This window comes from Elephantulus edwardii, unplaced genomic scaffold (assembly GCF_000299155.1).
Source record: "Elephantulus edwardii isolate Elephantulus edwardi_28Jun2011 unplaced genomic scaffold, EleEdw1.0 scaffold00047, whole genome shotgun sequence".
In the NCBI taxonomy this organism is placed as follows: domain Eukaryota; kingdom Metazoa; phylum Chordata; class Mammalia; order Macroscelidea; family Macroscelididae; genus Elephantulus; species Elephantulus edwardii.
Window position 1 is genome coordinate 13,375,569 of NW_006399797.1, and position 23,240 is coordinate 13,398,808.

Below are 23,240 nucleotides of genomic sequence, written 5' to 3' on the forward strand. Positions count from 1 at the left end.
ATATTAAAAAAATAAGCAAGACACAAGAAACCATTGAGAGGCAGACTGCTTATCTGCCGAGAGCTGTGATCCCAAATTTCTACATTCCCGTTGTGTTTGAGGGACACAAATACATAAAACTTGTCATCTATACTAGTTAAGGAGACCTACAAGGATGGGCTCTATTGTACATAGGCTTTTCCAGTCAATCATGTCTGTGTTCTGGTTGGGTGAGGTTTCCCATTTTTAGTCAAATTAAACTGCAGGCTCCACTTCTGGTGACGTCCTTCTGTCAATTCCTTTAAATTTTAGCTTTGCAACCATACTTCTTCCTTCCCCCTGGAATCCAAAGACTTTGGTTTCCCAAGGCTGCCCAATGGGTCATGACATTAACGCTGCCGCCACTGCATTGCCAGTTGGTATCGTTACGGTCGGAACTTTGAGTTGTGGTGCTGAAGAAGGTGTTGAACATAATACCATGGACTGCCAGGAGAATGTACAGGTCTGTTTTGGTGAGGGTGAAACCGAGTTTCTCCTTAGAGGCCAGGATTTTGAAGCTCTGTCTCACATACTTTGGGCACATGACCAGGAGGGACCAGTCCTTGGAGAAGGACAACAACAACATGTTTGGAAGGATAGAGGAACAGCATAAGAGAAGAAGATGCCAGATGAGATGGACTGACACAGTGACTGTGGCAACGAGGGCATTTGTGCCAGAGATAGTGAGACTGGCTCAGGACAGGGCAGGATTCAGAGCTGCTGTACATAAGAGTCGCTATGAGTCATGGGTGATTTGATTGCACATAACAACAACAGCACAAGAATATGGGCTGTGGAAGAGAAAGTTCACTTGATCTATTTGACCCTGAGAACAGTCCTGCTAATACAAATGGTTAGACACTTGAGTGGTTGGTGGAACCTTAGAAGTCAGGCTTACGAATTTGCTTCCCAAAGGCCAAAACTTGTACTCTGGAGTGGTTTTATTCTGTATATATCGAGTTTTCATAAGTCAGAATCATCTCTGCAATTCATAACCTTAAGGGGCAAATGAAGACATTAATTCAATAAAACACACTTGGAAAAGTAGAGGGTATGGAAAGGAGAGGAAGACGTTCCGTGAGATGGATTGACAGAATGACTTCAACAATGAGCTTAAGCACAACAGATGTTGTTAGAATGGTGGGGGACAGGGCAATGTTTAAGTCTGTAGTTATATAGAGTTGCTGTGAGTCAGAGTTGCCTCCATGGCTCCTAACAGCAACAAGAACAACATCACTTAAAGTTGTCTAATGCTAAGTTATATTTTTTGTGTTTGTTTTTTTTTAATTTAGGTTGTTTATTTTTCATTTCAATGAACATCTACAGAGATTTTGGAATTCCATTCATTCATTGTTGCACCCTTCTCCCCGCACAACCCCTCCCCCCCTCGTTTGCTCCTCTCCTTGAAAAGCAAAAGAAAACCTCCCTCATTGGTACACAATCCCCCCGCACCTCCCCAAACCCCACTCCCTACTCCCAAATATAATCCACTCTGCAACCCTCAGTGCGTACTCCTACGATAAAAATAATGCCCTAAAATAGAATACTTTTAGACTATTCTCTCCCCCATAGACTTCAATGCCATAAACATATTTCATCCAGTTTTTCTCAGTCTTACCCCCAACCCAATGCCAGCCTCATTCTACAACAGTGGCACCATATAGTATTTGTCCCTTTGTGACTGAGATACCTCACTCAGCATAATGTCCTCCAGGTTCACCCATTTTGAATAATATTGCATGAGTTCCTTGTTTTTCAATGCATCATAGTATTCCACTGTGCAAATATACCACAGCCTCTCTACCCATTCATTTGTTGAGGGGCATTTAGGTTGTTTCCAACTCCTTGCCACTCTAAACAAAGCTGCGATAAACATGGGTATACATATATCTACCTGGATGTCATTTATAGTCTCTTTAGGGTATATTCCCAGTAGCGGAATTGCTGGGTCAAATGGTATCTTTATTTGCAACTTTTTGAGAAAGCGCCACAATGCTTTCCACAGTGGCTAAGTTATATTTTAACACAGTGAGCCTTCGCTCCATGGATATGTTCAAATATATATCACATGACCACTTGTTGGAATGTTGTGGGGTCATTGAATCATAAAATGAGCAGTCAGGGGAGATTGAAAGCATAAACATCCAGGTTTAGGAGAAGAGCAGAGTGTATTAACATAGAGTTAGATATAAAACTAGTATTTTCTTATAAAGTACAGGGAGACAAAAGTTTCCATGAAAATAAGTTCTGTGGAGAAATTAGAGGCGGGCATGGCAGCATGAATGTTGAGGTTGTGGGGGACAGGAGGGAGCATGCCAGTAGGAACTTAGAGTATCCTTACCTTACCCCTCAAACATTTCACAGAACTAGCATTTCACCCTGCTCAGCAAGGGGAGAATGCTCTGGAAAAGGTATTTTTGCTATCATTGCCTAGTTTATTCCCAGCAAACACTTCATTAAAATTAAGTTAACAGACCAATATCTAGGGATTTCCTACTAAGAAGTCAACTCATACCATGCTTAGTATTCAAGAACTAGGTCAGCACCCAGCAGGACCTAGCAAGACCACCTCGTATGCCATGATTCAGGTTATGGGCATCAGATTCTATCTCCAATTGTATAGTTCTGTGAAACTAGGGAGTAGGTCATTAATACTCAGGACACATATTTGGATTTGCCAACTCCAACACCTACCAAAGACATGGAGGGGGAAATTCTTTTGAAGCTCTGTGGTCAATTACACCCATCATACCTTGCATTCCTGGTAGACTTAATTACTAGATGAGATACAAGCTTCCCTGGTTTCTGTGCTCATGCCCACATTGTCTTGTTTTCTTTCCCCTATGAAACCCCCAATACTCCTTGTCCCTTGTGAATTTTCCTCTCTACTATACAGAACCTCTGCTATAGCAGATATTCTCCCTACCTCCAGTTCCATTTGCTAACTGAAGATGGAGTCTTCCTGAACCCAACCCATCCCTTACAGTAGTTCATTCTCTCACACAATGCCTACCCCAGGGGTTTATGATTTCACCACTCAGCACTCATCCTCCTTCATTTTTACTTCCCTTTCATTGCTTTTCCTCAACAACCTAGGAATCTTTGCTTATGATAAGGTTTGTGCCCTCTGGCCCTACTTCCAACATACCTGCTTGTTCCACAAATGGCAGAAAAATCCCATTGTAGCATTTCTGCCATTTAATGAGTTACAAAATTTGTAGCATAAATTAATACCATGTAATCATGATTGAAACCCTTGTTCTTTCCCTTATTAGCTATTAACTTTGGGAAGGGTATTTCATCCCCGAGCTTTAATATCTTTCTCTAGAAAAGGAGGAAGGAGATTGTTGTTTGAATTAAATGACACAATGTTTAGAAGTATCACAATGGGCTTAACGTGTGAATTAAATTTGAATAGAGACATCTTCAATGGTATAATAGAATTCACTCAGAGGTAATTAGGAGTTAGTTATAGATCTGTGCTTAGTATTAAAAACTCTATGTGAAGCAAGCTTGGTCATGAGTTGGTAATTGCTGAAGCTGGCAATCTGCGTGTGGGAATTTATTCTACTCTTGTGTGTGTGTGTGTGTGTGTGTGTGTGTGTGTTTATAAAACTAGTTGCTGTTGAGCTGATTGCAACTCAAGACAATACCACATGTGCCCAAGTAGAACTGTGCTCCATGAAATTTTTAATGCCTAGTTTTTCATAAAACAATCACCAGGGCTTTCTTCCGAAGTTCATGCCTCTGGATGGACTCAAATTGCTAACCTTTCAGTCAGCAGCTGGGCACCTTAACCAATATAAAGACATTAAATGAGCTATTCAATTTAGTTCTTCCTTAAGTTATTTATGATTTATTAATTATAGAGCTAGAGTCAGGAAATCAAAAGGCCAAACTTGTTTGGCATTTCCCAAGCTTTAAGGAACTAAAGAATAAATTCAAGCCTTGAATTGCAATATTTAAGCATGCTTTGGGCAGAATATTAAATGATCCAGGAAGCATTAAAAGAAGATGGAAAGAGTATATAGAGTAATTATAACAAAAAGTATTGGCTGACACAGAAGAATTTCCATGAAACAATGTATGAGCAAGAGCCTGTGGTGATGAAGGAAGAAGTTCAAGCTGCTCTGAAAGAACTGGCAAAAAACAAGGCCTCAGGAATTGGTGGGATACCAATTGACATATTTCAACAAACAGACACTGCCCTGGATGTGCTCACCAAGTTGTGCCAAGAAATCTGGAGAACAACTACCTGGCCGTACTTGTGGCCATATGAAGAGATCCGTATTTGTTCCTATTCCAAAGAAAGGTGACCTGACAGAACACAGAAATTATAGAACGATATTATTACTATCACATGTAATGAAGATTCTGCTAAAAATTGTCCAAAAAAGAGTTGGACAGCACACCAACAGAGAACTGCTATAAGTACAGGCTGGATTAGAGGGGCTGTGGTACTAGGGATATTATAGCAAATGTTAGATGGATCTTGGCAGACAGCAGAGAATACCAGAGGAATATCTATCTGTTGACTATGCAAAGTCATTTGACTGTATGAATCACAACAAACTTTGGCTAACTCCAAGAAGAATGGGAATCTAAGAACACTTGATTGTTCTTATGTGAAACTTATACTTGGACCAGGAGGCAGTCATCAGAAGAGAACAAGAAAATACTGCAAGTCTCAAAATCAGGAGGGTGTATGCCAGGATGTGTCCCATCTCCATACCTTTTCAGCCTATAAGCAGAACAGATCATCCAGCAGCTGGGACTCTATGAGGAAGAACAAGGTGTCAGAATTGAAGGAAGACTCATCAAGAACTTGCATTATGCAGAAGACACAGCCCTGATTTCTGAAACTAAAGAAGACCTGAAGTACTTGCTGTAGAAGGTCAAGGACTGCAGCCTTCAATATGGATTGAAGCTCAACATCAAGAAGACAAGATTCTCACCCCTGGGCTGAATGGCAGCATCATGATAAATGGTGAAGAGATTGAGATCGTTAACAGCTTTAGTTTGCTTGGAACCACAATCAATACTATTGGTATCAGCAGCTAGGAAATCAAAAGACTAATTGCATTGGGAAAATCTGCTGTCAGGGACCTCTCCATAGTACTGAAGATCAATGTCAGTTTGAAGACTAAGGTACACCTGATCCGGGCCATAGTCTTCACAATAGCTTTGTAGGCATCATAATGCTGGACAATGATTAGCAATGATAGAAGGAGAATTGATACATTTGGTCTGCAGTGCTGAAGAAGGGTTTTGAATATTCCATGGGCTGCTAGGAGAACAAACAAGTCCATCCTAGAGAGAATGAAACCAGGCTTCTCCTTGGAGGCATGGATTTTGAAGCTCCCTCTGACATACTTTGGGCATGTTACAAGGAGTGGCTGGTCCTTGGAGAGAGATATCATGCTTGGGAGGGTGGAAGGATGGTGCAAGAGAGGAAGATTCTCAATAAGATGGATTGACTTAGTGACTGGGGTAATGGGGATAGGTGTGTCAGAGACAGTAAGGTTGGCACAGGATAGAGCAGGGTTTAGGACTGTTATAAATAGGATAACTATGACTAGCAGGTGACTCAACAGCACATAACAACAACAATGTTCAAGGACAGTACTAGACACAGTAAGGGGGGTTCAAGAACATTGAGACGTGATGGAGTCCTCCTTCCAGAAATTGAAATCTTGTTGCAGAGATTAGAGGACTTCCTTGTGAAATTAGTAACAAAAAACTCCCAACATAATAGAGAATACAAAGTCATAGAGTTTAATGAATTTTGTAAGCAAACCAATATAAAATAAAAATTAAGACAAATCAAATCATACAGTAATGTAAATGCTACAAGAAATCAGGAGAGAACAGAGTAAAGTTCTAGCAACAACTCAGAGTTTACAAATATCTGAATGTTTGGAGTATGATCAGTAAAAGATAGGGATTTTTGACAAATTTTTAGGTATACATTCCGTTTAACCTTCCACCCCCCCCCCCCATGGATTGCTAGGAAAACAAATAGATTCATCCTGGAAAGGGTCAAACCGGGCGGCGCTTGGAGGCAAGGATTCTGAGGCTCCGTCTAACATACTTTGGACATGTTGTAAAGAGGGACCGGTCCTTGGAGAGGGACATCATGCTTGGTAGGGTGGAGGGACAGCGCAGGAGGGGAAGGCCCTCTATGAGGTGAATTGATGCAGTGTCTGGGGCAATTGGGATGGGTGTATCGAAGACGGTGAGATTGGCACAGGACAGGGCGGAGTTTAGGGCTATTGTACATAGAGTCGCTATGAGTCGCAAGTGACTTGACAGCACATAACAACAGCAAGACAATACTGAAACCATGTAATATAATCTTATTTTTCACTGAAATTAAGAAAAGGGTTAAAACAACACAAACGTGTATTTTAAAGGCTGTTTTGTGTACCAAGTTGAACTGAATGCTATTCTCTGAGTGGAGCATTTAGTTGTCCACTCAGTAGTGGTCAAACATACAGTGGCTGCTGGCCTTAGGACACATCTACCTTTGTACAGAGTTCGGACCAGAACAGCATTGTTCGGGTCCAGTTTAAAGTAAAAATTGTGTTTATGTGTGTACAATGTTGAATATATTTATTTTGGCTTTCATGAAAATTCAAGAGACCTTGTAAAGTATTTATCATCAGTTTTGCCATAAGATTCTGATGCCGAGTCATTCAGAAAGTAAATATTAAGGGATTTATCAGAAAGAAAAAAAAAACAAACCAGAAAGAGAAAATTGGAAATTTATTCTCATTGTGAAGCTCTGAAATGATAAATCCTGGGGAACCAAGAACATTTGAGACTTTCTGTGCAGGGCTGTTTGTTATTTTAAAATTAGATCTCAAAATCAAATTTCCTGAAATGCAAAGTCAAGGGGGTTGTAAATTTCCAATTTTGGCAGCTTGTGCAGTACACAGGTATCTTGTGCTGGCTTTTAATTTAGAGCCTGGAAGTGGAGAGCAGGGATTTGAATCTAATTAATCTCTCTCTTTTTAACTTGCAGAATATTTTGAATAGCAACCAAAGCTTTGGGATCCATAAGGAGACTATCTGCTCTGGAATAGCGCTCTTTGACTTCTCAAGGGAATCTTTAAATCATTCCCTGAGCTCCTCACTGCTGCCAATTGGAAATTTCTCTATTTTTAGGAATCCAAGAACCCCTGGCTCCTATCTGGAGAAGAGCAAGAAAGAATCTGAACAAAGCGAACTTTAAGCCGTTGAGTTGAGTATGATTCATAGCAACTCTATGAACAAAAGATTTGAACCCTGTTTTACCCTGTGTAATGCTCATAATCTCTGACACACTCAAGCCTGCAGCCATTGTGTCAATCCACCTAGTTGAGAGTCTTTCTCTCTTGCACTATCCCTTCACCTTTCCAAGCATGATGTTCCTCTCCAAGGACTATCTTCTCCTAGCAGCATGCCCAAAGCACGAGATACGAAGTTTTAGAGGCAGTAGCATCATTTACGCACTGTGAAGTGCTGTGGTTGATGATTAATCTATAATATTTTTTACAATCTTGCAGTCAATCTGCCAGGTTACAGTTATTACCTCTAATTCAGAAATTGAGAGCATTTGTGTAATATGCCTGAAGTCACAGAGCTGGTATGTGATCAGGAATTTGAACCTAGATCTTTCTGACCACAGACTTCCTGTTTCACATTATAATGTTTTCATGATTTTAGTTTGCCCTTTTTGTGGGTCAAAATTGAAGCTAGGGGAAAAGATAATGTTCTTATTCCATTCCTTGAGATGATTCCATTTTTATTTAAAAGCTCTATACATAGAGTGAAGAAATGTATACCTCTTGGAATAAACAAAGGGATATCCTTTCTTGGCCTAAAATATCCACTTTTTACCCAATCTATGAAAGTTCTATGCACACACAGTGCTATACTATATATTCAATCCTTTGAGTTAAATGTTGCTATTTTTAGTTTCTCTTTTTGAAAGGTAAATGTAACTGAGGAAGCAGTGGCTTACTAATGATTAGCTTATAGTCTAACAGTCAATTGTTATACTTATTCCCCTTCTCAGATGGGGCTGGAATAATTTACACTCATAGAATAAGGAGGGTTTTGTGGGGTTTGCAACCTGGGTGTGTGTATTGCTGAGGCTTTGATAATACAGCATCTGAGAAATTAGTAGCAGAGCTTATGCAACTAACTTCAATGTTAAAACAAACTATTCACTCACTGGTAAAAGTCTACACATTTTTGGCAAAAAAAAGGCAACCCTTTGATTTTGTGTATTACTACAAAAAAATAACACAATATAACTTTGTCCTGGAATCATATTTTGTGATCACTTGATATTCAGCTCACAATATACCAGAAGGCTGAGAAGGGGGAGGGTTACATGTGTGGTGAACATGTACCACATTCCAGACTCCAGAGTGGATTCTTTAGAGATCTCAACACATTCTGTCCCCAAAATTTTATTCTGAAAGACGACTTATTAGACTTTTGCACAAATATTCCCATAAAAGAGACCTGATGATCTACTTCCAAAACAGCCATTGCAAACCTCACAGAGCATAGTTTCCTGACTCATGGGGGCAGTCCATGAGTTGAACCAGCTAACCATCATTTTGCACTAATATATATAATAGTAATATATATATTACTATTAGCAGTCATAAACATCGTTGCTGATTTTTACAAGATGCACAAGTCACTTATTACTCAAATACAGAATATTTTCTTAAAAAATTAAACCAATATCAATTAGCTTAAGTATCATTGGCATATAGAAAGAAGATTGCATTTTGAACAAGCAAACCTGTTCTAAAATTCTTGATTTGTCATAAGCAAGTAAGTTGAATGGAGCATCTTAATTTATCTACACTTCAGTTTTCTCATCTATGAAAAGGGGATAATAAATTAATTTAGGTGCAACAGTGCTAACATAGCCTCCTATGATCTCCAGATACCTTAACTGCAGACACATGGTCCACACATCAACAGTTGTGGGACTATGATAAGAGAGAGTGCATCCCATACTGAGCACCAAGACCTGAGGTAGACTGGAACAAGACCCTGTTGAGAACAAGACTCTGGTGGCAAGATGCTGGTGATGGTGGCGGAGAGACTTTGACATTGCTATGGAAAAATCATGGCAAGGTGTAACCAGAGGAGCCCTGAGATAAAGGTCACAGTTAAAGATTTTGCTGTGCTTGCTGGATAATTGAAGAAAAAGCTCACTCAAAACTGCTCTGAGGCTAACTTTGCTTGATAATTTGGGTTTGTGTTAGTGAACTGAACTGAGACTTCTACTACACTAGGAAGTGTGTTTTGCTGTTAATCTGGTTTGAGACTGTTCAACTAAACCTAGACTTGTATTGTCAGACATTCTTGGGCTATTTCCCTCCCCAACCTATTTCCCTAATAAATCCTACTCTCGGTATCACTACTAACTGAGTAAAGCCTGTGAGTCAATGATGAATAAACAAACCTTTTGCTGCTGATGTGGCTCTAGCAGCATCCTGGGTCTGGGTCTCTATCTGCTTTCTGCTCTGGGGTTGTAGGAGGCCGTACTATTCTTTTTTTATTAATTATTACTTTTTTTAATTTTAATGAAAGTTTACAGAGACTGAGGGTTTCCAGTCATTCATTGTTGCACTTTTCTCCCTGCCCACCTTTTCCTCAGAAATTCATTCTTCTCCTTGAAAAGAAAAACTCTTTCATTGTTAAACAATCACTCCCTCCAAGTCCACTCCACTACGCAACCTTCACTCTGGACTTCTGTCATGACAAGAATACCTATTCATATATCCCTTTAAACAGTTCTCTCCCTTATCTGTTTCAATGCAAAATACATCATTCTTCCCCTCTTTTTCTGCCTTCCCTCAACCCTAAGGTCAGTCCCATTTTACAACAGTGGCCCTATGCAATATTTGTCCTTTTGTGACTGAGCTATTTCACTCAGCATAATGTCCTCCAGGGTCATCCATTTTGCATAATATTTCATGAGTTCCTTGTCTTTCAATGCTGTATTGTATTCCATTGTGTGAAGATACCAGAGTTTCTCTATCCATTCATTTGTTGATTGGCGCTTGCATATTGTTTCCAGCTCTTTGCTATTGTGAACAAAGCCGCAATAAACATGGATGTGCATATATCTGCTCGGGTGGCAGTTATGGTTTCTTTAGGGTAAATTCCCAGTACTATCCTTACTCCCTCTTGCTCTTTCAGAGAGACACTCATGACCCTGTGCCCTGATGTCCCGTTTTCTGCTTCTTTTGCAGTCTCATAGCTGACCCTTCAATGTTTTTCAAAGGCTCTAAATCTCACCGGAAGAAACTGGTCATTTTTCTCCTGTGGATTAGCTGACAGATTTGAGCTTCCAGAGAGGCTCTGCCATTGAGTTACCAGCTCAACCCTTTATAGACTACATGTCTGATAGGGGAAGAGGCCCAGAAAGAGGAAAGTAGATCATGAAACATGCAAGTTACGTGCCAGAAGAAACCTTTGGCTTACTACAAGCATCATTTCACACAGCTCTTCCATCTCATTATAGTCTTTTTGCACACACCATTATCATTCATCGTTAAACTCTAATTATAACATTTTTATAACACTGTCATCAAACTCAAATCCATTGTTTTCGAGTTGGAACTAACTCATAGCTGCACCTCCAGCAAACTTTCAGAAACTGTAAAACACAAGAGGAGATTGCACGTGTTTCTCTCACTGAGCTGCTGGTGGATTTGAATTACCAGAGAGGCATCATCTTTAGATTGGCGACACAACTCCAGACTGACTGTGTCATCAGAGCTCAAAAACTGTCCTAAGTTACAGAATTTGAAAGCTTATATTCTGAGTGCTTGAATCTCTGCGGTAGCAACAATATGTTTATAATAATCTAAATAAAGAGTGTGGAAACTTAAGTACTTCCAGTTTAGCTAGAGGGAACATCATTGGGTAAACACGAGTGAAATACACGTGAACAGAAATCACAGCCAATCATTTCAGCAGGCTGAGTTACTCGATTACTCCGAGCATCTCATTCTTCACCAGATAAAAAATGAACACATACAGAGGTGATAACCAGAAGGGACACATTGCAAGATCAGCAAAATAGATGACAGTTTCCTGAAAAGAAGTGGCCAAAGTTGATAAAAATCAGAAGTAAGATTGAGGCTAGTTCTCTAGTTTCAAACAGAGAAAGCTTAAAACTAACATCTTTAAAATCTCTAGACTCTTTCCACAGCTAAATGGAGAAATTAGTTTTTCCTGACTACCTTCTTAGGGTGTTCTGCAGTGAGCTATCTCAGAAGTAGGTTTAGGTAGGTCATACGTAGTAAACTGAAGTCGCCCCCTTGAATATATACTAGGCAATACTAAATGGCAGTTTAGAGTATCAGCCCCATAACTAAGAATCTGCAAATTGCAGTGTCAACTGGGGCTTCAGAAGCTTAACTGAGGCCAGAGGATCTGCCTCTACGCTCACGTGGGTGCTGTCTCATGTTCCAACAAGTTTATTATAGAACTCTTCTACCTGTAATATGGAACAACCAGACTCTTTTAGAAGAAACTCTTTAAAGAAGGTAAGGGGTGTGGGAAGGTAAGAGACAAACAGGCTAAACATAGAATTGAATTCAACAGAAAAATTAGACTTTGCCCCTCTCTTTGTGTGTAGTATCCTTGTGATAGTATTTTGTCTTATTTTTATTACTTAGTTCTCTAAAATGTGAAGTGTATTACTAGAGATGGTGAAAGGTTCTGGTCTTCACTGAACCCAAATATTTGTGTGATGGTAGATAAGTAAAGCTAGTATACAGGCCAGAATTGAAGACCTTGACTTAGAATGTGTATGTTAGACTCCTAGGAGAAAGAGTTTGAAGATATACAAGCACTGAGAAACAATGTTTGGGGTAGTGAATTATTTACCTCAGTGCATTAAGTGAGCCCTTCTAGCAAAGGATCTTCCCAGAGAACTAAGTCTATGTTCTAAGAGAGCTTTGTTGCAAGAGGCTATTCAGTCTTCCACCCACCATTAGAAGCACCAGGAAGAAATGTAGACTCTGTTTAAACAGAAGTTTGCATTGTTACATGCTAGCTTGCTTTTGAGGGAGGCTTTGGACAAATGTGTGTGTTTCATTTTGTTCATGGGCTGCAAAGGCATAGAAACTAAGACAGCTGTGGAACGAGAACTCCCAAGGAAGGAAGATTTATTAGGGATACTTTGAGCTCACTGGACACAACTGCCTAATAATAAAACGTAGCTCAGGAAAAGTCAGTTTTTCAGTTCAAAGAGCAAAGGCTTAACTGGGAGGAGAAGAGAGGAAAAGCATGAACCAACACTCAGATTCAGTAGTAAAGAAATTCAACTGCTTGCCTCGAAAAGCCTTCTACAGAAAAAGGGCACTTTTATTTATTTGTATCAAGGCTGGCATTAAGGTTGATATGTCATTGGACAAAATAAGTAGGAGCATGAAATATCAACAGAAAAACATTGGCTGTCCTTTTTTGCATGTGAAGCTTACGTACACGATTATTAATCAAAAAACTGAACATAGAAATCCCATATGACTGAGCTATTGCACTGTTAGGAATATACCTCAATAAAATTAGAACTGAGGCACAAATGGAGATTTGTACACCCATGTTCCTAGCAGCGTTATTCACAACAGCAAGAAAGTGGAAACAGTCCATCAGCAACTTAATGAGTTGAGAAATTGAGGTACATGAACACACTTAAAGGGCTATTTTCAGTTGCTCAGTAGGTCAAAGATGAGGAAGTCTGCTCCCATTAACAGTCACAACTTCAGAAGTCTAAGGAGTGTCACCATGAGTTGTAATTGATTTGATGGTAATTGGTTTGGTTTCTTTTCAATTGGTCTGTGTTCTGCCCCTGCATCTTTATAACATTGACTAAGTGTTTTACTTAGTCACACTCTGAATATAATTTTATGTTTTTTAAAAATTATTTCAAATTTAATGCACAGTAAATGTTATATAAAATTATATCATGTATATGAGAAAATACCCCAAAAAAGATAAAAACAAATACTTTGTTTGCTGATCTTCTTATGTGTCTTTGAGTATATTCCAACTCAAAGAGATTCCATGTGATATGAAAGAATTTTCCTACAGGCTCTAATCTTCACTAGAATAGCTCAGCAGGCCTTTTCTCCTGTAGAGCCACCGGTGTGTTCAGGTCACTGACCTTTTGGTTAGCAACAGAGCATTGAACAGTTGAATCAACCTGGGCTCCTAGAAGTGTCCTACACAACTATTTATTTTTTTTCCATTCTGAAGTCTTTTCATTTCTAATATCTGAAACATTATCTGAAGTTCACTTATGCAAAGTAGACAGAGGGCCAAAATATAATTCTGTAACTAGATTCTGGAAAATTATAAATAGCTCACCAAATCAAAACCAGCACTTTCTAAAACTGCCATAACACGTATCTGGAAAGGCAGTACATCAACCAGATAAATACTTAATTTTTAAAAATTACAGATTATCCAAATATAAGTTTATCTATTGTTTATACAGCTAAGACAAATGTTTCTGCAACAGCTGGCATTTTTCAGAACTATGAATTTCAGTTCTTAAGCTATCCCTGTGCGTTATGTAAATGCAGCTAAAGAATAGTCAAAAGTGGAAATACCTATTGATGTTGATTTCCTTGATTAAAACTATTTATGGATGGTATTTCTTTCATAATCAGAAAATCAGAAAAAAATCAAACTCATGTTTTTGAGGTAGGTGATGAGTATTGTTATATATATATTTTCTATACTTTCAGTGGTACCCTGTCCTTAATTTTTCAGTTCAAAGAGCAAAGGCTTAACTGGGAGGGGAAGAGAGGAAAAGCATGTTTCCTTAGCAGAACCAACACTCAGATTCAGTAGTAAAGAAATTCAACTGCTTGCCTTGAAAAGCCTTCTCCAGAAAAAGGGCACTTTTATTTATTTGTATCAAGGCTGGAATTAAGGTTGATGTTCAAGTTTCCAAATAGATTTGATTCTAAATATCTGTTAGTGAAATGTATGGGAATGTAGGAAGAAATACATACAGTTATCTTATCGTTTAGCCTTCCTCTAGTACAAGAGAAAGAGCCCTGGTGACATAGTGTGTAACATATAAGATGCTAATAAAAAGATGGATAGTTTGATCCCCCACCTACTCTTCAGGAAGGAGAAAGATGGGCAGTCTCCACACAGAAAGATTTACAGCCTCTGAGACCCTCTGGAGATTCACTACGAGTCAAAACTGCCTTCAAGGCAGTGGGTAGGTTAGCGCAGGAAAAGGCTTGAAGTCTTTATAATGCATATGCAACAGGTGAAGATGGTTATAAAGAACAAATTGTTTCAAGTAGAAGTTGGTTCAATTGTTCCAAAGTGAGAGAAAATTTTAAGTCACCTCTCCCTCACTAACCCCTGCTATCCCAATGATGTCCCCCTCCTTCCTTTTTTTTGCTGTCCCCCTTTTATTCTTTGCCTTTTGAACATTTATACACATCTTTACTCAGTTATTCTCACATTTTCACAATAGTGGCCTTATGCAATATTTGTTCTTATGTAACTAAGACCTAATTTACTTTTAAGATAATCTTTATACTTACTTTTTAGCTTGTGTCAAAACATTTTAGAATGTGTTCTAATACATTTAATCAAAGACGTTGTTGTAGAAAGTGATGAGTAGAATTCAGAAGCTGTGATTTCTCCGACACTGATGGTGTCCTACGAGGCCACCCTGAAGATCTAATTAAAATGTGCAGTAACATTCACGGGACAGTTATGTAGCTGTGATTGATAAGTCTCACGGAGCAACCTGAGCCACATGGTCCTTGTTACAAGAAGTCTTATCAGTAGTTATTTTCAAATAATATTTTAAAATCAGAATTAAACACAAAATTTAAAAAAAAAAGAATTAAACATAAAATTGCATTTTTCCTTTATTTCATCTTTAGATGTTGTCCTAAAGCTCAAATAGGCTGTGAATTTTAGGAAAATCCTGGCTGCAGGTCATCATGTTTCTGTGTGCCAAGATAACTTGGCTGGGAAATCCTGGAAAGATTCCGACATTCAGGATGAGATATCCTTCCTCCCTGCTCTTTGGCACCTTACTGGTTCCTTAAGAAAATATTCAAAGGATAGGGAAGAGGAAAGTGTTGATGAAGAAATACCATTTTTGTCGGTACTAAAATAGAGCTTGCTCTCCAAGTAAAGTTCACAAAGTCCAAATCGCTTCACTCCTTTGCCCACGATACTTCTGTGTCTCTTTTCTTTTACTCCTAGAAGAAGTCAGTTCCTAAATGAACCCAAGTTACTACCTTTTGTTTTCCTGAGGGTGTGTTTTATAGCCCTGTTGGTGGTGCTGTGTGCCTCTGAGTTGGCACCAACCCATAGCTGACCCTCCAGTAGATTTTTAGAGGCAGTAAATCACATGGGAAGAGATCACCCATCCTTTTCCCACAGAGCAGGGGATGGATTAGAACCACATGCCTTTGGGACTGCAAAGCCGCTTCTTACCACTAGGAAAAAAAATGCTTCTGAGAAGTTTAACACATGTTCAGACTTGATCTAGCTGCTCCAACATTTAACAATTGGCAACAAACAACTGACAACTTCAGCTTTCAGGCTCTTGGCCCATCATTCACCAGGCTCTGCAGCCATGTGCATGGATTTACAATATTCCCAACTGTGTAGGTGATTTCTTTGATACGTTGTTTGTTTGTTTTAGTTTTAATGAGACCATCTGGTGAATTACAGAGCTCAAAGGCATAGAGTGGAGTTAGAAGACTGAAGGAAGGAGGAATAATTGATGTCAGAGATGATGGAGTGGTGTAGCATTTTGGATATTTGGAACACTGTTAGCCTTATAGAAACAAGTCTTGTTTTAATATTTGTAAAAGAGTATTTTTACAACAATAGATCAAAACCCTGCTCTGTCCTGTTCCATCCCCACAATCTCTGCTGTTCTCAAACCCATTGTGGGACCCACTGTGTCAATCCATCTGAGACTTTTGCTCTCCTTGTTTCACCCTTTACTTCTCCAACCATGACTGATGTCTTTCTCCAGAAACTAGTCTCTCCTGAGAATATACTAAAAGTACGAGAGATGAAACCTCACCACTCTCACTTCTATGGAATATCCTGGTTGAACTTCTTTTGAGAAATGTTTGTTTTTTTGGCAGTCCATGGTACATTCACTATTCTTTGCTAACATCATGATTCAAAGATATCCATTCTTCTTCAGCCTTCTTTATTAATCCATTATCCTTAGGGATAATGTAGACTCTTATATTGTTATTTCATTGATTAAATATGCATGAGTCAATTATAAACTAAGTGTCCACATTGTGATGGGCAATGAAGATGCAAGAGAGAGAAAGCATGTCTGTCTCCAATGATTGCAAATTTAGGACCTTTTAGGGATCTCGGATGGGTTAGATATAAGGAGTTGTGCTGCCAATCTAAAGGCACATGGTTCAAATCCACCAGCTGCTCTGTGGGAGAAAGACAATCTCTTCCCATGTCATTTACTGCCTCTGAAAACCCACTAATTTTCACTGCTGACAAGATGGTCCACAACAACAGCAATAGCTTAATATTAGATGCTCAATCCAGTCTTTAAGAGGATAGTCAGGAAAGATGCAGAGCTCTAGACATAGACCTGAAGATCAGGAAGAAATGGGCCACAAGTGAATGATCAGAGTGGACAGAGCCCTTTCCAGGTAAAGAAGCTAGCAGGATCAGAGAGGGACACATCTCCCACTTATCCTTCATTCTATGCTGAGAAATTTAGACTTTATCCTGAGAGCAGTAAGAGGCCAAGAAGACATTTAAATAGAGATGTAGTACAGCTAGATTTACATTTTAGAAAGACTACTATGATACTCCAGTGACATCATTCCTCTTCAGTACTTTGGAGAGGTCTTTCCCATTGCAATACATCTTTTCATTTCCTGGATGCTGGTGCCAAGAGTGTTGATTGTGGAGCCAAGCAAACTAAGGCTGTCAACAATCTCAATCTCTTCACCATCCATCCTGATGCTGCCAATTGGCCCAGTGGTTAGAATCTTTGTTTTCTTGATATGGAGCCTCAATCCACATTGAAGGCTGCAGTCCTTGACCTTCCACAGCAAGTGCTTCAGGTCCTCCTCAGTTTAGGAAGCAGGGTTCTGTCATCTGCGTAATGCAGATTGTTGATGAGTCTTCCTCCAATCCTGATGCCACATTTCTCCTCATAGAGCTCAGCCTCTTGGATAATCTGTTCTGCATATAGATGCAAAAGGTATGGAGATAGGACAACATCCCTGGCATACACCCTTCCCAATTTTGAACCATGCAGGGTTTCTTTGCTGTGTTCTGATAACTGCCTCCTGGCAAAGTATAGATTTCACATTAGCACAATCAAATGTCCTGGGGTTCCCATTCTTCTCAGAGTCAGCCACAGTTTGTTGTGATCCACACAGTCAAATGCCTTTGCATAATCAATGAAACACAGTTGACATTCCTCTGGTACTCCTGCTTTCAGACAAGATCCATCTAACATTGGCTGCAATATCCCTAGTACCACGACCCCTTCTAAACCCAGCCAGCACTTCTGGCAGTTCTCCGTTGGTGTGCTGTTCCAGTTGGTTTTGGATAATCTTCAGCAGAATCTTACTCGCATGTAATATTAATGATATTGTTTGATAGCTGGATCACATTTCTTTGGAATGGGAACAAATATAGATATACCAAGGACTGTTAAGGTTCATCCTGGAGAGGGTTAAACCAGGCTGCTCCTTGGAGGCAAGGATTCTGGAGCTTCATCTGACATACTTTGGATGTGTTGAAAGGAGGGACCAGTCCTTGGAGAGAATGTCATGCTTGGGAGAGTGGAGGGACAGTACAGGAGAGGAAAATCCTCGATGAGATGGATTGATTCAGTGACTGGTGTAATGGGGGTAGGTGTGTCAGAGACAATAAGATTGTCACAGCATAGAGCAGGGTTTAGGACTGTTGTACATAGAAATACTATGAGTCACAGGCAACTCAACAGCACATAAGAACAACAAAACAACAACTATGATACTTAAGGTGTGTGTTCAATTTAACAAGCATTTAATGAGTGTTTCTCACGAGCCAATGCTTCCTTTTTGCTCTTTAGGGAAAATCAGAACAGCATGTCTAGGGAAGAACTTGGTAAATTATGTTTTAAGTATAATAGATGTCAGATATTATATTTTTTTCCAAAATTAATAGCCATATATTTATATTGAATGCAAAATAACAGGGGGGGAACATTTCAAAAGCTTCTGAAGTAGGAAAAATATGTTTACAGTTTTAATGTCTGGAAACTTTGTTGTTGTTTCATAAATGAGTAAAGCAGAAGCCATTTAATATGCATTCTGACACTATGTTTGACACATGGGACTAGAATTTTTGAAGAGGCTAAGTTAAGGTTTTTTATGAGCTCCTGGTGCTTTCTGTATGGGAAGACACCCATCCTGTCATTGATGTCACCTGCTTCCGGTAGTGTGGATGAGGTGTAAGGTGTCATCAGTGCTGTGCTCTTCCCTGTGTCCTGTGCCCCTTCCTAAGAGTTCCCAGACTGACCTGAGAGAAAAAAAAAAAACCCTGGGACAAGTAAGCTTCACCCCTTCTTTTAAAAATTTACACCCTTCATTCCTGCACTCATACACATTTTATAACATTAATTACCATTTTATAATGACCTTGAATCGTGGTGCTGCAGAAGAGTACTGAATAACATGGAATGCCAAGAGAAAAACAGGTCTATCCTGAGAGGGTGAAACCAAATTGCTCCTTGGAGACAAGGTTTTTGAAGTTTTGTTTCACATACTTTGGGTACATGGAGACTAGTACTTGGAGAAGAACAGCATGTTAGGAAGAGTGGAGGGACAGCATAGGAGAGAAAGACCTTGGTCGAGGTGGGTTGACAAGGTAACTTGGGTAGTGAAGGCAGGTGTGTCAGACAGTGAGATTGGCTCAGGATAGAGCAGAGTTCAGAGCTACTCTACATGGGATCGCTATGAGTCACAAGACACTTGATTGCACATAACAACATAAATAATACCATTTTCACAGCATCTTTTGGAAACCTCATGCACCCTCCCCTTCCCTTCACCCTAACCATCCATTTACTAATCTCTGCTCCTTCTTACACCCTTCCAGTCCTTATCAATCCTCCAAGGTTGCTTCTATCTGTGTGTAAACTTTACTCTCTTTTATCTCCCCTCCCTACCTCACCGGTGCATTTCATCAGTTATGTATGTTCTTTTCCAAACTGAACTGCAATATACGTAATGTCGGATCATCTGATCATCTGTTCGTTTCAGGTTCATTACATTGTTCATTGTCTGTACATTCTTCCCACTCTATCTACATTTGGAAGTTCCACAGTTTCAACCATTTCTTCTTTTTTTTTTTTTTTAATCTTTGTAGTGTGGTTTAAAAAAAAATATTTAGCCAATTCTGAGATTTTTATAGATGATGATTGGAGATTATTGGGAGAGGAAAAGTTTGGGGTTTTTTTGTGTTTTTTAATAGTCTTTGTTGCTTAGAGCTAGGATTTTGTATTTTTTTTAAGTTATTTGCTTCAAGATTATCAAATTCAGCGCAATACTTTTTACTTTGCAAGAGGTAGTTATAATCTGGTAGCTGCTGCAGAAATTTCTTACTGTCTGGACAAAAATCCAGCAAACCCACTACTGTCAAACAGATTTTTGACTCATAATGATTCTCCATCGGGTCTTCAAGGCTGTAAATATTATGGGAGGAGAGGCGAGCTCTGGTGGCCTGGTGGCAAGAAGCTGTACTGCAATCTCAGAGGTACACGGTTCGATTCCACCAGATGCTCTGCTGGAGAAGGAGGAACAATCTCCTCCTGTATCAGTCAGATCCGATTTGACTGTACACACAAAAAATAATGAAATAAAATAAATTTTAAAAAAATAAGAAAAAAATATTATGGGAGGAGAGTGCTTTATCTTTCTCCCTTGCAGCAGCTAGCAAATTTGAACTACAGACCTTTCAGTTACAATATACTACACTACCACAGCTGCTTTGAAGAAGACTTTACAAATAACTTAGTTGTTTAAGTGGGCTTCATTTTTGTGTTTCCTTTTCTTACTACAGTGATTAAGAGCATGACATCTGTAACCAGAGGACCTGGTTCAAGCTAGGTGCTGCAACTAAATCAATCTGAGTCTTAGGCAAGTTATGCAATCTCCTTTGTCTTGCTTTTTCACCATTAAAAACGAGTTACTAACAGCCTTCATTTCAAAGCATTGTAGTCTTTGTATAGGATGAGTGTTCTTTAGATATTAGTTAACTATTATCTGCCCACTTTAACATGGTCATTAACAATGCTTTGGTGAAAAATTACTATGAAAAACAATTCTCTAAATAGGTTAATATCAACTCCAGAATTAGTAATTACCTGGTATAACTGAACTGATAACATGCAGTTTTAACAAAACTTCTTTCATGCCATAGTCACTGAATAGTGATCACACTCTTGTATAACTTAACAAATCAACAACTAACAGAAACTTCAATGTGGCCAATGCTTTTGCCATGCTATTTGGCTTTAACATTGTTTCTTCTTCTTCTTGTTATGTACCTTTGAGTCACCTGCGACTCATAGTGACCCTACGTACAAGAGCCCTAAACTCTGCTCTATCCTGTGCCAATCTCATTGTCTCTGATGCACCTACCCCCATTACCTTAGTCACTGAATCAATCCATCTCATCGAGGATCTTCCTCTCCTGCGCTGGCCCTCCACCCTCCCAAGCATGACATCCTCTTCAAGGACTGGTCCCTCCTTGCAACACATCCGAAGTATTTCAGACGAAGCTTCAGAATCCTTGCCTCCAAAGAGCAGCCTGGCTTCACCCTTTCCGGGATGAACCTGTTCTCTTAGCAGTCCATGGTATATTCAATACTCTTCTCAAACACCACAGCTCAAAGGCATCAATCCTCCTTCTACTACCCCTAGCCATTGTCCAGCTCTCTGATGCATAACAAGTGATTGCAAAGTCCATGCCCTGTATTAGGTGCACCTTAGTCTCCAGACTGACATTGTTGCTCTTCAGTATTTTAGAGAAGACCCTAAAGCAGATTTTCCCAAAGCAATTAATCTTTTAATTTCCTGGCTGCTGGTGCCAAGAGCGTTGACTGTGGAATAGCAGATTGCTTTCTATTGCTTTGTTCTTCTTTTCCCTCTTTCCCCTAAAGAGCTATTTTTCAAATTTTGGAGAATAATAAAAAACAATATATGCACATGTTTTTAACATCTTAACTGATGTTTAGATCTTTAAACATTTACAGGAATGAGTGTTGTAGCTGGATTAACAGATGTGAAAGCACAAGCAATAGCCACATGGTTAAAACACACTTGCCCAGAGGGCTTTCTTATTTAAGATTTATGGAAATCCTGGATGCTAATGACAAGCACAAGCAATGTCACCAGGACATCAAAACCATATACTGTACCTCTTACAGGGTATAAGAGGTCATTGAGGTTCCCCTTGTTTGCAATTCAAAAGTGAGATTAGCGTTGATAATCTAAGAAGTACTTGTTATGTCCAAGGGAGCTCTGGTGGCCTAGTGGTAAGGTGCTGAGCTGCAATCCTGAAGGAACGTGATTCAAATTCACCAGCTGCTCCATGGGAGAAAGAGAAGAAATCTCCTCCCATGCGATTAAACTGCCTCTGCAAACCCACTGGAGGATCAGCTATGTGTTGATTCAATAGTATTCAACAACAACAATTGTTGTTTTGTTTTTGTTAGGTACCATCGAATCAAGTACAACTCATAGCAACCTTATGAACAAAAGATATGAACCTAGTCCTGCCCTGTGTCATACTCACACTTCCTGACACACAAGAGCCCATTGCAGCAGTCACCTTGTCAATCCACCTGACTGAGGATCTTCCTCTCCTTCACCAACCTTTCCCAACTCATGTCCTTCTCCAAGGAAGAGCACCTCCTAGCAATATGTCCAAAGATTGTGAGGTGACATTTCATCATTTTTGCCTCTAAAGAGCACTCCAGCTACACCCTCTCCAAGACATATCTATTCATTTTCTTGGCCATCCATGACATGTTCAGTGCTCTTCTCCAACACCACAGCTCAAAGGCATTAAGTCTTTTTTCTGTCATCCTTATTCATTGTCCAGGTCTTGGATGCATAGCTAGTAATTTGGAAGACCATGGCTTGAATCAGACACACCTTAGTCCTCAAACTGACATCACTATACCTCAATAATGTGGAAAGGTCCCTAACTGCATATTTTCCCAGTGCAATGTGTTTCCTTATTTCCTGACCACTCATACCAAGGTTATTAATTGTGGATCCAAGCAAGATGATGCTGTTGACAGTTTCCATCTCCTCTCCATCCATCATGACATTGCTTATTGGTTCAGTGACAGGAATCTTTGTTTCCTTTACAATCCATTCCAAAGGCTGCATTCCTTGATCTTTTGTAACAAGTGCTTCAAATACTCCTCACTTTCAGCAAGTAAGGTTGTATCACCTACATAATGCAGGTTATTGATTAGTCTGCCTCCATTCCTGATGTCACATTCCTCTTCATAGAGTCCAGCTTCTCAGATGATTTGCTCAGCATATAGCTTGAACAGGTATGGAGATAGAATACATCCCTGACTCACTCCTTTCCCAATTCCAAACCATGCAGTGTTCCCCTGCTCTGTTCCCACAACAGCCTCCTGATCCAGGTATACGTTCCTCAGAGCACAATCAAGTGCTCTTGAATTCCCATTCTCCTCAATGTCAGCCACAACTTGTAATAATCCACACAGTCAAATGCCTTTGCATAGTCACAAAGCACAAATAGACATTCTTCTGGTATTTCTTATTTTCAGTCAGGATCCATCTGGCATCAGTAATGATATTCCGGGTGCCATGGCCTCTTCTAAATCCCACTTGAACTTCTGGCAATTCCCTATCTATGTACTGTTCCAGATGTTTTTGAATGATCTTCAGCAGTATTTTGCTAGCATGTGATACCAATGATATTGCTTCATAATTTCCATATTTAGTTGGATCACCCTTCTTGGGAATAGGAACAAATATAGACCTCTTCCAATCTTCTTGCCAGACAGCTGTCCTCCAAATTTCCTGCCACAGACTGGCTAGTGCATACAAGGCTGCATCTGTTAATTGAAACAAGTCAATTTGACAGTTTCAAAGGACAGCTTGGGGAGACAC